Source organism: Marmota monax, unplaced genomic scaffold (genome assembly GCF_021218885.2).
Source record: "Marmota monax isolate L192 unplaced genomic scaffold, Marmota_monax_Labrador192_F-V1.1 WCK01_AAM20220418_F8-fsc00078, whole genome shotgun sequence".
Taxonomy (NCBI): domain Eukaryota; kingdom Metazoa; phylum Chordata; class Mammalia; order Rodentia; family Sciuridae; genus Marmota; species Marmota monax.
In genome coordinates, this window is record NW_026694865.1 from 2,102,746 (window position 1) to 2,117,765 (window position 15,020).

Genomic DNA, 15,020 nt, shown 5'->3' on the forward strand with positions numbered 1-15,020 from the left:
GAGACTGGGCCAGCTTTCACAGAGCTCTTCCACTGCCCGATGTCCCCTCATGCCTTGAACCAACTCTGTGAGGAAGGATTGCTCCCCTGGAAGGGTGAGGGCCACAGCTTGACCCCCGGGTTCCCACCTCCTGAAGAATAGCCTGACTTGGAAGCAGGGGTTCAGTGATTCACAAAACTTCCTGTGGCAGACAGGCTGGCGGGAAGGTTGTCTTTGAGAAGACCTAGAGATACTTAAAGAAAATAACTAGTTGACGGGCTGCTCCATCAGATATGGACCTATCACAGATTCCAAAATAGAGGTAGCATCAGACATCAAAGATTTCAGAAAATCGGTGGGAGAAAAACTTTCAATGAAGAGAATCCTAATTATGTGTGTTGTTTTATTATCTGTGCTTGCATCATTATCTGGTGTTCCAGGAGCAATACCCTCTTCCCACTCCCACCCTAGGAGAGCGGTGTGCCCTTGGCACCCACTGTTTTCCGCCCAAGTGTCTTGCTATCTCTTTGGGGCATGTTGAGCAGGTCTGAGAGAGAGTTCTGAGCTCATCATAGTGGACATGAACCTCAGGGCCAGTGAAAGGCAGGTAACACATGCACACACGCGCGCGCGCACACACACACACACACACACACAGGAAACCACATCCAGTCTGGGCTGGCCCCAGGCTGAGGAAGAAACTGTGAAGGGTGACTACCCCACTCAGTAAATCAAGATGTGGGGCTCAAACCACTTCCTTCCCCAGCTTTATTTAGGAACATCATATTCCTGCTCTCAGCAAGTACTGATAACCTCTTGAGGGAGGACTCACTGTCTCCATGGCACAGATGCAGAAACCCACTCAGAGATAGTAAGCGAAGTGTCCCTGAACGCGGCTAGGAGGAGGCAGCCATGAAGGCAGATCTCTACTGGAAGAGACCGGCTGGACCCCTCTCCAAGGTTCAGGGATGCCGTTTCCTGAGGTCTGTAGCCCTTGGTCTGTGGAGATGTCCGGGCTGCTGCCCAGAATTGAGCCACTGGCCATTTCCTGTACTTTTATCTGCACCATCAATTCCAGCTGAGCGTCTGGGACAATCCCCACCCATTTCCTAGACTCAGTTCCCCAGTGAAGGTTCCGTAACAACCTCTAAGTGCAGAGGCCTTTCATCTAGTTGGACACCTCCTGGGGGTGCTCGGGGGAAAGCAAGAAACCTAGACCTGCGTTTCACAGAAACGGGGGTTGATGGCCAATAACGAGACCTTTTTGAGCAGAAGGTTTTTCCCTCATTGAAAGTCACTCCCTGCCTCCCCGCTCCCCTTTTCTCCAAGACGGGAAGCAGGAGTCTTAGCCCCTGAGGTCATGGCTCTTTGGGTTGGCACCAGTGCCATCAATCCCCTTCAATCGGATCCATGCTCTGCAGCCCTTGGGGGCTTCTGCAGCCTCTGCTGGTCATTCTCCTGCCACGGGGAGCTCACTACCACTCCAGGAAATCTTCCACGATTCTGAAAGCACCGAGCATAAGGATGTGCCTCCTCACAGGAGCTGGCATCAGCCTGCCTGTTTCATGGAGAGCTACTGTTCTCACTCTTCCACTTGCAGACACACAGGAAAAGACAAATGGCCCCTCAAACTGCAGCCACACCCCACAGCAAAGCCTGCCATTTCCAGCCTTCGATATGACTCTAATCTCAGTGCAAGTTTGGGTTTGCTGCTTGACCTCCCAGGATCTTGATTTCTCCCTCTGCTAAACGACAGACATTGGAACAATCTCTAAGCTTCAGAAGTCAGAGAATCAAGAGAAAACATGAGGTGGTGCACGCCTGTAATCCCAGTAGCTTGGGAGGCTGAGTCAGGAGGATCGTGAGTTCAAAGCCAGCCTCAGCAACTTAGTGAGGCCCTGGGCAACTCAGTGAGACCCTGTCTCTAAATAAAATTTTAAAAAGTACTGGGGATGTGGCTCAGTGGTAAAGCACCCCTGGGCTCAATCCCTGGTACCAAAAAGAAAAAAGATGACTGGACCCGTAAAGTAGCTTGGAGTTTGATCCGTTTTAGAAAAGCTGTCCGCGAGGCTGGGAGGCAGAGAGCACTGAGTAGACACGGACGGAGCACTACGAAGGGAAGACTGCAGGTGAGTCATTGCCATAACCTGGTGCCTGGTCCGAAGGAGCCCTCCTACCCCGAGGACAGGAGGGCAAAAGGCCAGTGGGGCCGGAACAAAGGCTAGACTTTTGTAAACTCCTGAGTCTGGTTGAGGCTCCACCACAGCCGCCCGAGGGCCTTAGGCACGTGGTGAGTTTCAGCAAGGCTTCCTCATCTTAAAATAAGGACTGTTCCACCAGCGACTGCAAAGAGTTGCTGTGAGGCGTTAAGGGATTAAGTGTCCGGCGCATAGTAGGGGCTCAGCTGCAGGCAGCAGAGATAAAAACTGACCACGTGTGCGTTTGTGTGGAAGAAATGAGCCTGAGTGAAAGCCCAGGTCTTCTTGAATTATTCAGCAGACTTCTAAAGATCTTGATCTTGCAACTGGCTCAGAAATACCTCTCTCTATTTACACACAGGCGCGCGCACACACACACACACACACACACACACAGACCCCAAAGGAAAGGGAAAACCCCAGTCAGCCTGGGGTGTCCTCAGGCATAGGAAAAGCACACGTGGTGTTCAGGCGGTCACTCCAACCCTGGGATCCAGGCCAGAACCCCACCCCTGCTCCAGTGGGGTCCAGCCGGGCCATGCTCCATTCCTGAAGCCAGTGATGCCCAGAAGTTCTGGCTTCTCCTTGGGTCACTCCTGAGGTGGCTGTCCCCTTTTCAGGAGCTCAAGAGTGGCCAGAGAAGAAGGGATGAGGACTGCGTGCTGCTGCCCCTTGGGATGTTCAGCTTAGCCAGGCCAGGGACATGGCTATAAAACCCGGCTGAGGCAAACGGTCAGATCTCCCAGTGTTGCTGTTGGGGGTGCAGAAAGACATGGAGAGGAGCCACAAGAGCCCCCAGATTGGGGTTGGAGCCTCAGACTCCAGATAGGCCCAGCCCCTAATAGCTGGGTGACACCAAGCAAGTAAGTTACCCTCTCTGGACCTGGGTTTTAGGATAGAAAGCAAGGGGCTTGGAATACGGGGGATGCTCTCAGAGGCTGTTCAGCATGGGATGTTGCTGAATTTCTCTGATATGGCTTAGCTGGTCTGCTTCTCCTTGGGCCTCGACTCTTCAGAATGCAGTTCCTGGAGGCTAACTTCATGCCAGGCATTGGCACCAAGTACTAGTTGCACCAAGAAGAAAAGGCACAGTCTCTGCTTCTTGGCTGCTCAGGAACCCCCGATCTCATGGGGATGTATAGATAAACAAACAGATAATACAAGACAACAAGAAGCACCATAGTATTGATTCATCTTCCAGGGGGACTGGGGAAGAGTCCACAGAGGAAGGGAAAAAGAGAAAGAGTTTGAGACATGATCAAGAACTTTCCAAAACACTGAGGGTAGAGAGTAAGCAGAAACGAAGTCAAAGGGAACCAAATATATGATCATTTGTCTATGTGATGGTACAGAGAGGTGCAGAGAACATGAACCCAGAAAGACCATATGGGGACATGGAGGAAGACCTTGAAAGACAGCCAAGTGGTTCATATTTTATCCTGGGCATAATGAGGAACCACCAAAGGCTTCCTGGCAGGGGAGTGGCAAGAGCAGATTTGCATTTAGACAGTTCATTTTGGCAGCAGTGTAGATTCCAGATCACCAAACCATGGCCCAGGGATCAAATCCAGCCTATGATGGCTTTCATACCACCTGTGAATTAAAAATAATTTTTATCTTTTTAGAAACAACTACAGCTTTATTGAGATACAATTCACATATAACTCAGCCATTAAAAAGTATACGATTCAATGGCTTTTACAGTACTCAGGGGGTTGTGCAATCACCACCATGGGTTAATTTTAGAACATCCTCATTCCTTCAAAAAGAAGCCCTATACCTTGTAGCCATCATCCACCTATGTTGTCATCCCTCCCCAGCCCTAAGCGACCACTATGGATGTATTTATTCTGAGCACTTCATATAAATGGAATTGTTAATAATTGGCCACTTGTGTCTGACTATTTTACTTGGCATAATATTTTCAAGGTCCTTTTATGTTGTACCTGTATAAGGACCTCACTGATTTTCATGACTAAGTAATATTCCATTGAATGGACATACCACAGTTTGTTTATCCATTCACCAGCTGAGGGACAATTGGGTTGTTTCCACCAAAGAATAATATGCAAAAGTTGTTTGTGCCTCAAAAATCTAAATATCTGTAGTGGGCTCTCAATGGACCCCTGTCACAGAGGCCATGAGAAGCAAGGGACTCTGACAGTTTCAAGGTGAGATAGGCTGGTGGCCTCTACTAAAAGGAAGGAAACACACTAGGTATGTGAAATCAGTGGGCCTTGGTGACTGGTTAGATGTTTGAATGGAGGAGTTACTGAGGAGAATTCACTTCCTATAAAGCAACTGGGATTCAGAGAGATGAAGTGTGGCCCACGGTGACCACAAGACTAAGGATCTCATTCTCTTGGTGCAACGTGTGGACTTGTGAGGTTTCTGGTCATTATCAAGGGGGAGGCAGGCTGAGGCCCGAGACGAGTGCCTGAGATGAGGGGCTTCCTCGTCCCCAGTCTCCTCTGAGGCAGCACCTCCTCTAGGAACTGCCTTCCAACCAGCCTCTCTGGCCTTTAAAAGAACCCAAATTCCAGCTTGCAAAGAGGGCGCCTCCCCACCCTGCCTCTGCAGCCGCACGGGTCTGTAGCAGCTTGTTCCCAGACTCACCAGGCTCATTCCTAACTCTGAGTGTTCCATGTGCCCTTTCTTCTCTTAGCATCAGCCTCCCCAGCTCTCTCCTTTACCCAGAAAACTCCTATTGATCCTCCAAAACCCCTTTGGACATTGTGCCTCTCAGAAGCCTGGGCTCCCTTAGCTGTTATCCATAATGTCCGTCACACCGCAGGGTGCCATTTCTGTCCTTGTGTCTTTCTCCTTCGCTATCCTGAGCTTTGATCTCTCTCCTAGGAGTTTGGAGGACAGCCTGGAACCTGGTCTGTGCCTCCAAAGATCTGCTGAATGAGTGAGCGAGCGAGTGAGCTGGCGAATCCGCTTTCCCCTTATCTTTCAGTTTCAAGGGACATTTCATTGCTGAAGCCCTCTGGGTCCTTCAGAGGAAGCGGGCTCCCAGCCTCGCTGCTTTCCCTCTATTGATTGTGGGATTTATGGCACTATTGTTTCCTTTTATTAGCCTGTAATGGCCTCTGTTAAAATGTGTTACATGGAAATAGGCTAATTATGGGCGTCCAATAAGTCACCCTTCCCCAGAGTGGCCAGCCCTCCCCGCACAGTGGCAGCTCTTTGCATGGGAGGCAGGAAGCAGGGACATCTTGTTACACAGACCAGCAGAGGACCCTGCAGGTGTCAAAGGCTTCACCTCATCGCTCCCAAGTGTCTCCTGCAGTCCGTGAGATGCCACCCGTCCGAGAGAGGCTCTGACAGGCACCCATCCCAGGGAATTTGCCTCCTATTCCCCAGAGAGTCCCCAGGTTCTCGGGAAAATGGGGGCACGCTCACCTCTCCATCCCAGGAGAAATTCTGTAAGTGCGTTTGAGAGGCTCAGACTTCAGTGGGAGACCTGTCGCACCCACTTCTTTTGGGGGGAGATGGGTGTACCAGGAATTGAACCCAGGGGCATTTGACCACTGAGCCACATCCCCAGCCCTTTTTTATATGTTATTTAGAGACAGGTTCTCACTAAATTGCTGAGGCTGGCTTTGAACTTGTGATCCTCCTTCCTCAGCCTCCCTGGCCTCTGGGATTGCCCGGCGCCCAGCTGCACCCACTTCTTCTTTCTGATGGGACACAGGAGCCCTTCTGTGACTGAGGGGTTCTGAAGAGACCCTGGGATCAGTGAAGACTGGACCCCAGCAGAGCCGTGTCTGCTCTTCCAGACGGCACAATTCGTTTTGAGTTCTTTGCTACAGAGGAAAGAGTGCGAAACTCATGAGAAGGAGTCCCCTCCACCCACAAGGACGCATGCAGTTGCTCTCTGGCATTGCTGACCCCGCCCCAATCTGCTTCCTCAAACTCACTCCTCAGGGCCCTTGGTTCCTCGCCCTCTCCTCCCCCAACTTCTGAGGCTGCAGTTCTCAAAACGTTCATGGCACACCATGGAGTCGGACCCTGGGCTCCAAGAAGCTTCGGGAACTGTGTTAAACAGGCAGGTTGAGGCCCTGCAGGGCTTCTCAGAGCTCCCTATGTGTTATGTGCATTACGACTCCTCCAGAAAAGTGTGACAGGTTGGTTATTGTTCCTGACTGACTTTTTACTGCCCTTCCCCCACGTTAGAAGCATATATCTCTGTCCTTTGTGATGTGACCTTGCAGGGCCTCTCGCTGGGGTAGGCTGTGTCTAAATCTAGTTCCCATTTGTGCTGGGTTGTCCTGGGACTCACCTTGGCAAATGGAAGGTAGGCAGAGGGGGGTGGCCAGCACAGGCACAGCAAGGGTCTTCTGGAGTTCCCGCAGCAGAGCACACCTCTAGCAGTTGCTGTCCTAGAATGCAACAGGAGGGGGAAACTGTACCCAACTCATAGTTGGAAGCAGATTCCTGGGCCAGAAATGAGAAAACAGCATGGAGAGTTTTATTTATCAATAACTGAATGTATGAGTTTCCCGTGGCTGCTGTAACAAACCATCACAAACTGAGTGGCTTAACACAGCACCACTTGTTTTCTTATAGTTCAGGGCAGAGGCATAAAATTAGCTCCCCCTGGGCTCAAGTTAAGCTGTTGGCAGGGCTGGGGCCTTCTGGCGTCTACAGAAAAGAGTCTGATGCCTTGCTTTCTGAGCTCCCAGTGGCCCCCTGTATTCCATCTTCAAAGCTCCTCACTCTAATCTGTCCTTCTGATACATCACCTGCTCCTTGATTTGCCCTTCTGCCTTCCTTTCAAAGTGGGCCCCCGAGTGATCCAGGATAATCTCTCCATCTCATGATGCTTCACTCAGTCACACCTGCAGAGCCATATAAAGTAACAGTTACAGGTTTCAGGCACTCAAACATGGATATATTCAAGGACCATGCTTCAAGCTACCCACTAACATGAAAAAGGATTAAAATACTAAATTATTTGGGGTTTATTTTGTTTTGTTTTTGGATTTTGTTTGTTTCACAGAGCATCTCAGAATACCCCCTTCCTCCTGTGGATAATCCTTTTGGAAGTCGGGCCCTACACCTGTTACTTGGCATTTCTATACTAGTTCTGTTGTTATTAGTAAACAGATACCCCATTGCCTGTGGCAGGATCCCACATTCCTCCAGAATCACTCCCATTTGCCAAACCTGTCAAGCAGAGAAAGCGTCTCCCTGCCAGGGTTGAGCTGATGATTGATTTACCTGTGATATCTCTGTTCCACACTGGACCAGCCTCAACTTCTTGATAAAAGGCCTTCCTTGCCTGCTGGCCTTTGCCTGAATGGGGAGAAGATAAGTCTTATGCACAGCTGGCTGCCGAGGTGGACAGGGAACACTCTTTGGCTGATGGAGGCAGGGCCTCCCTGAAACCCACCACCATGCTTCCCCTCCCCTCCCCTCCCCTCCCCTTCCTTGAGCTAAGCATGTGGCAGACACCGCCCCATACTGAGTTGCCCTGTCCTCCCTGGCTCTCTACAGGTCCCTGGGGCAGGCAGGCAGGACCAGTGTTGCATAAATAAGCAAGCCTGATTCACCACCCGAAAGCTACAAAGCTACGTGGCTGTGGGAATGCTCCCCGTTTTCTTGGGGTTTTGGTTTCCCCACACACTAACACGCTGCTACCTTGGGAGCTCCGGGCCTGCCCCTAGCAGACCCTATACCCTTGAGTGTGTGACTCTCCATTTTCTCACCATTTTACTCAAGTAGCTCAGGCTTTTGGATCCCATGATACTGAATCAACATTTGATGATTGCTGGGAGCCATTAGCCAAGTAGGTATGACAATTTCCTTGCCAGCGTACCCCATGTTGCTGACATGTTGCAGTGACATTGAATGTAGGTGACCTTGCTCAAGGACCAAGGCAGATTAGGGTGTTCCGGGTTTTAAGATAATCGTGTTTAGGGCGTTCCCAGTTTAGGTTCCAGGTTTAAGGTTTAAGATTATTCCTGCTGGGAATAGGGCGAATCCTGCTGCCCTTCAACCAAAGGCCTTTTTTTTTTAACTCCATTGAGAAGCTTTTTCTCAATCTGCCATGTACAAATACCTTTTTCTTCTTTATTCCTTTCTCAAGCTTTTAAAGTAAGTCTAGTTTCCTCAAAATCTTTTTAAATGGCATTTTACAACTTTTTACTTTACCACACAGAGATTATCTCATCTAGAAACATTTATTTTTCCTTTAACCTTTTATATTAAAATATATTTCCAAATGCCGCAGTCTGGCTGGGCACACAATCACGAGCCACCACACAGCTTGTAGATTCAAACAGCAACTCTTTATTCCCGAACTCACACCAGCCGTCTACAATCACGTTCTGGGGAAATCCACATTCTCTGCCCAAATCCACCTCCACTGGGCTTCTATCTCCAAAATATACTGTCTGAATCCCGTGAGAACTCAAGGGGAACTCAGGCAGCAGGATTCGCCCTATTCCCAGCAGGAATAATCTTAAACCTTAAACCTGGAACCTAAACTGGGAACGCCCTAAACACGATTATCTTAAAACCCGGAACACCCTAATCTGCCTTGGTCCTTGAGCAAGGTCACCTACATTCAATGTCACTGCAACATGTCAGCAACATGGGGTACGCTGGCAAGGAAATTGTCATACCTACTTGGCTAATGGCTCCCAGCATCTCCCCCCTTCTGATTAATTAAACAACAAGCAATGTGGCTTAAGGACCGTGCCTGGTAGGTTGTCCAATTCAACATATGGTTCTTACCCGTCATCGGAAAACTGACCTTTAGGCGTCAGCCTCCTGTCTTAGGTTGATACCACTGCAATTGGATCATACCCGTCACTGACTACCGGTCCAGCATAAGCCATTGGCCCCCAAATTTTAGACCATCACTAGCAGAAGGGAGGAGGATACAGAAATGCCACGACACCAAGCCAATTGACGGCTCCTTGAGAAAAATTGCATCACTGGTGACACCATCAGCAAAGATATGTCAGCACTACCACAATTAACATGGGGTGCGCTGGCAAGGAAAAATTGCATCACTAGTGACACCATCAGCAAAGATATGCCAGCATTACCACAATTCGCTGCACCAAACGATAGTTACATAGTCCAGGCAAGTTCTGCAAGCAGTTCAAAGCAGAGGAATCTATCAATATGTCCATTTCCTCCCAAAATCCGTTTCCTCCCAAAGTAAGTTAACTCTTTGATTGAGCATTACTTGTTGAGTTCTTCACCGGCACTGAGATGGAGATAGGAATTCTGGCAATGATGCTAAAGAGACATTATCCTGAAAAGAATTATTAAATATAATGAAAAGGAAAGGTGAAAGTAAACAAACAGATCTGTTAACCTACTTTAAAAACAATCCTTAACAGCCTTTTACCTAATTTAAACTAGTAAACAAACAGATCTGTTAACCACCTTTAAAAACAATCCTTAACAGCTGTTTACCTAATTTAAATTAAACCATTTAAATCACGTGAATAAAAAAAATAATAATTCGGATCCATTTTTTCATGAGCGCTCCTCATATAAGAAATATGGACATACGCACATACAGACATACAACACAAAACACAAGAGTGTACACAAACGTACAACACATAAGAAAATAGTAAAGGCCTTGTAGCTTTACCTGGGTGAAATCTCCATTGCAATGTTTAAAAACTCCACAGTCAAAAAATAAAACTGATCAGAAAAACATTAACCTAGGTTTGTATGAGCTCAAAAAATAAAAATAGAACCTTATGATGTGGAAAAATGCAATAATAAAATAGCTATTGAAAAAAGCATCCTGGTTAATCACTGTCGCAGATGTAAGAATGGCCAAGCTGGAGTTCTGGATATCAGCTGTTATGGATTTGAGTCAAATCATCTTCTTTTCGATCTGTAGAAACTGTTTTAGTTAATCTCTCTGGAATCCAAATCGGCTGTTCTCCCTGTGGAAACACACAAACAAAACCCCGACTCCAGACAATCACTGGGTCAGAACCTTTCCATTGTCCTGTTAGAATATCTTTCCAAAGTACCTTAGGCTTATGTACATTTTTTGGATACATGTGTCTTTCCGCAGCACTAAGTCCTGATGAATCCAAATTTTAAAAGTTTAGAGTAAAAAGCGTTATTTTAAGTTTATCTTTGGGGGATATATACCCCTTTCCAATTCCCTCTTTTTGCTTTAATAAGTATGTCTGTATCTAATAGTTGTCTTAGCTTTTTGCATTTTCTATCTGTGTAATACCTTACTTGACATTTTCAACCATTTTCTATCTTATTTCTATCTTCTAGTTTTTTTTTTTCCTAAGGTTTGTATTTTTACCCTTAGTTGCTTATTTTCCTCCTAGTTTTTTTTTTTTTCCTATTTTGTGGGTTTAAAATTCTTGTCTTCCTACATCTTTTTTATCTTTCTACATCTTCTTTATCTTTTTTCTTTTTAACTTTCTATACTTCTGTCTTTAAAGTTTTTCACTTTAAATTTTTAATCTTCTTTATCTAAATATCTTTTCTTATTATCTTCCCATTTTTTTAAAGTAATGCCTTTAAGATTAACTAGGCTTCGAATGATGCAATAAAGCAATCTTTTTTCCGCCATGAAGGTATCTCGACCACCTTCAATTTAACCTTTTAAAGCCTTTTAATTATCATCTATACTGTACTTTTAAATGTACTTTTTCACCACCTACAACTTCACTCTTTTAAACGAGGCTTAGATTCTGTTTAAATCGCTTTAATGTTAGTTTACATGGCTGCCCTTCAACCAAAGGCTTTTTTTTTTTAACTCCATTGAGAAGCTTTGTCTCAATCTGCCATGTACAAATACCTTTTTCTTCTTTCTTCCTTTCTCAAGCTTTTAAAGTAAGTCTAGTTTCCTCAAAATCTTTTTAAATGGCATTTTACAACTTTTTACTTTACCACACAGAGATTATCTCATCTAGAAACATTTCTTTTTCCTTTAACCTTTTATATTAAAATATATTTCCACATCTTGAATCTTTTTCTATCTCTTTTTTAACCGTTAACCCTTTTTATAAATTCACATTTTGAAACAACTCTTATAAAATTTCTGATTTAGACAAATTACTCCACTTTAATAAGATGAAAGACTTTCATGTTTTTTATGATACTATAATACTATAATTGAAACCCAACTGAAATTTTTTTACTCTTTGTATATAAATTACACATGATAGAATCTTAACACTTAGTAACCTTGTTTTAGCAAAGACACAGACACAAAGCAATATTAAACCTTTTTCCATTTACCAATTTATGAAAACACACATAATGTTTAAATATATTACCTTATGGAACTTAATAAGTAAGAGTACTTGATTTTATATTTAGTGGTTGATATTTTAACACTTTAGCTTTGTAAATTAATCAGATGTCTGTAAAAACCAAGATCTTAGACAAATGTAGTAAACAGAACTAGCCATCTCTTTCTTGTTGAAGAAAAATCCTTCTACAGGATACCATGATGGTCTCATTAATATACTTAATAACTCATCTTTAAAAAGCCATTTGCTACATTTTTGTATTTTATCAACATATGCCTTAACTGTTCTTGGTCTTACTGGGGTGCCTCCTTTCTCTAACAATTTCTCTTCCTCGGAAGCGAACAACTTCAAACCTTGAGTCAACCATTTTCCCCAGTTTGCCTGAGAAAGTTCTAGGAACAGGCAACTTGAAATAAAAATAAAATAAATCAAAACAATAACACATTGTTTTTTGAAATGTTCACCCATTCTTTCTCTCTTCCTCAAGGGTGAGAAATTTCACTTACCTCTAAGATTCAGAAGTTCCCCGCACGGGACGCCAAAATGCCGCAGTCTGGCTGGGCACACAATCACGAGCCACCACACAGCTTGTAGATTCAAACAGCAACTCTTTATTCCCGAACTCACACCAGCCGTCTACAATCACGTTCTGGGGAAATCCACATTCTCTGCCCAAATCCACCTCCACTGGGCTTCTATCTCCAAAATATACTGTCTGAATCCCGTGAGAACTCAAGGGGAACTCAGGCAGCAGGATTCGCCCTATTCCCAGCAGGAATAATCTTAAACCTTAAACCTGGAACCTAAACTGGGAACGCCCTAAACACGATTATCTTAAAACCCGGAACACCCTAATCTGCCTTGGTCCTTGAGCAAGGTCACCTACATTCAATGTCACTGCAACATGTCAGCAACATGGGGTACGCTGGCAAGGAAATTGTCATACCTACTTGGCTAATGGCTCCCAGCAGATGATGAGGACATGGACACGCTTTTTGTGTCATCATTTCAATTTTGCATTTTAATGAGCTTTTCAAACCAAAATCCCCTTTGAAAACCAAAAGAAAAATTGGTAAATTACCCGGATTCCACAACAGACATATGCATGATTATTAGGCCTTTCCAGGGATCTCAAATCCCCTAGGCAAAGTGGATGTTGTAGAAATAAAACGTCACCAGTGAGTCCTCTGTCACCAGAGCATCCCAGTGTGCAAGCACCCAGAGAGCTTCCATCCTGAAACCTACAAAGCCCAAGGACACGCATGGAGATTTTCCTGGATAAAAGAAATGCAAATTTTGCAAGAGGAGGAAGACCAAAAAAGGGTTAAGCCCTGAAAGGTTAGTTTCCTCTACTCTGCGGGCTCTAGAATCTGGGATAATTCCTGCCATTAATATTTTAAGCAACTAATTTGACATTTTTCCATTTAATTAACTCGCATACATATGAGAACAGGGTTTTGAGAGTACCATGACATTTAAACAAAGGCATTTAAGTTTTCCCTTTCCTGGTGGCGTGCTTCTTTTTTTCTTTGCCTTTTTTCTTTTTGCTCCATTTCGGTTTCGCATTCCTGACTCTGAAGCAGCCTTATTAGCTCTGAGAAATGACCAAATTTCTCAAAGCAAATGTCCCACAGCCCCAACCTAGGTGACTGTGGGTGGGCCCAGAGCTCTGGACTGTGGCTCTTTTCAACTTGAGCCTGCTCCTTTCCGTGCCTTTTCACAAATGGCGTTTCCATCAGCAGGCCCACGTCACTGTCACTGGCTAATGTTTTCCCGTTGCCACCCCAACCCGGGGTGGGAGTGGGGGAAGGGCGGCAGGAATGCAAAACATTTATCAAATGCAACCATTGCCACCGAAGAGCTGGGGTTTCGAGAGGGAAACAATAGCTCCGTGACAATTTTCTCTTCCAAATGACAAATAATTGCTGTCATATCATCAAATGATTAAGAAATAAAGGAAAATAGACAAATGGAGTGTATCCATTGAGGGATGGCTTGGGGTGGAGGCTGGGGAGAAGCTTGCTCAATGTTCCATAATTGAAAAATTGCACCCTAATTAAGCTCCCACCCCAGAGAATTCATGAGTTCTGTGTGCCATCCAATCCAAAGCCCACCAAGTCGCAGAACTTGCAGCCATTAAAGTTTACTGCTGGTTTCAGAAGGGACTGTGCCGTCTCCAAATGCATTTGCAGAGTGAGGCTCCTCATTTTGCCCAACCCTCAGAAAAGACTCATTGCTTCCTACTTTTCATCTGCCATAATTAATCACAGATTATCTCTGCCTATCAACAGCTCCGGCTGCTCTCCCCAAATGAACCTAGGCACTCCCATCTCCAACTTATCCATGGTGGCCAGACCAGCCAGGCTCACACATGAAACCGGAGCTGCATGCCCAAGATGCAAAATGGCATCCGTGAGTCCTAGGCATGAGGAGGAGAACGGGTCCTGCATTTAAAACAAAATTCCATTGCAAACCACGCTCACAGGACCCTGGAGAAATTCCATGCCTTCAATTCTCCCACAGTCAGGATAGTCTTTGGGGATTTCTAATGAGGCTGTCAGACTGCAGGAAGAATAGCACCATAAAAGAGTTGGGTCTGTATTCTCTTCCAGTCCCAGGTCCATGACCTCATTAGCTATGCGATCTTGGGAAAGGGACTTGGTTTGTCGGAATCTAAGTTTTTCCTTTTGAAAAATGGAGATATAAGACCTACCTTTCAGGAATATGATGGTGTTACTGGGTGGAGGTTTCCTTGGTTCTTTTCTGCCTGAAAGAGAGAGTTAGAAAAGGCTTAAGGGGTCAGACACGGTGGGACTCAACCATAATCATAGGAACTCGAGGGCCTGAGAAGGAAGATTGCAAGTTCAAGGCCTGCCTGGACAATTTAGCAAGATACTGTCTCATAATAAAAATAAAAAAGGCATGGGGATATAACTTAGTGATAGAGCCCCCCTGGGTTCAATTCCCAGTACCAAAAAGAGAAAAGAAAAGAAAGAAAAGTATAAAGGATTAATTTAGTGAAATGGAAGTACATCCTGACATTAAGGGGACTGTCTCCAAGAGAGGAAATGACCTGGGTTTCCAGGTCGAGGAACCTCTCTCTTCGTATAGTTGGGGCAGTTCTTGCAGCTTGGGGCAGTTACATGGCTTAGTGTGCCTGCTCAAATTTCACTGTTTTGAAAATTTCCCAGTATAGATCTTGTCCATTTTTTTCAGATTGACAGGGAGCTGTCTGACTGCAGGAAGACAGTTCCTGGGCAGAGTCTTGGCCTACTGGGTATGGCCCAAGGCAGTACTGGATTTCCTTCCCCACCTCCCTCACGTCTGTCTAAGCACACTTCTCTAACAATGGCCATCAGACGATGCCATATGGGAAGGGTCTCTGCTATGATTGCTGACCGTGCCTCTTGATTCTTGTATTTAAGTGAGAATAATAATCATACCTTCCTCGCTGGGGTCGTAACGAGAATTGAATACAAAATGCATTCGTTGTGTGCAAGTGCCCTCTGCAAAGTTGATGCCCAGTAAATGTCTGAATTGAATTAAACTGAATCATACATAATTGGTTCATTCGTTCATT

General features: G+C 45.4%; 1 long non-coding RNA gene across 1 annotated transcript; it reads right to left on the reverse strand.

The window, feature by feature from the left end:
* Positions 1-3,590: 3,590 nt before the first annotated feature.
* On the reverse strand, positions 3,591-14,209 carry LOC124080654 (uncharacterized). The gene is made up of 4 exons (XR_009225139.1): positions 14,154-14,209; positions 7,404-7,478; positions 6,463-7,021; positions 3,591-5,986 (listed from the first exon to the last, which is right to left on the reverse strand). It is a non-coding gene; the product is annotated as an uncharacterized LOC124080654 (long non-coding RNA).
* Positions 14,210-15,020: the final 811 nt, after the last annotated feature.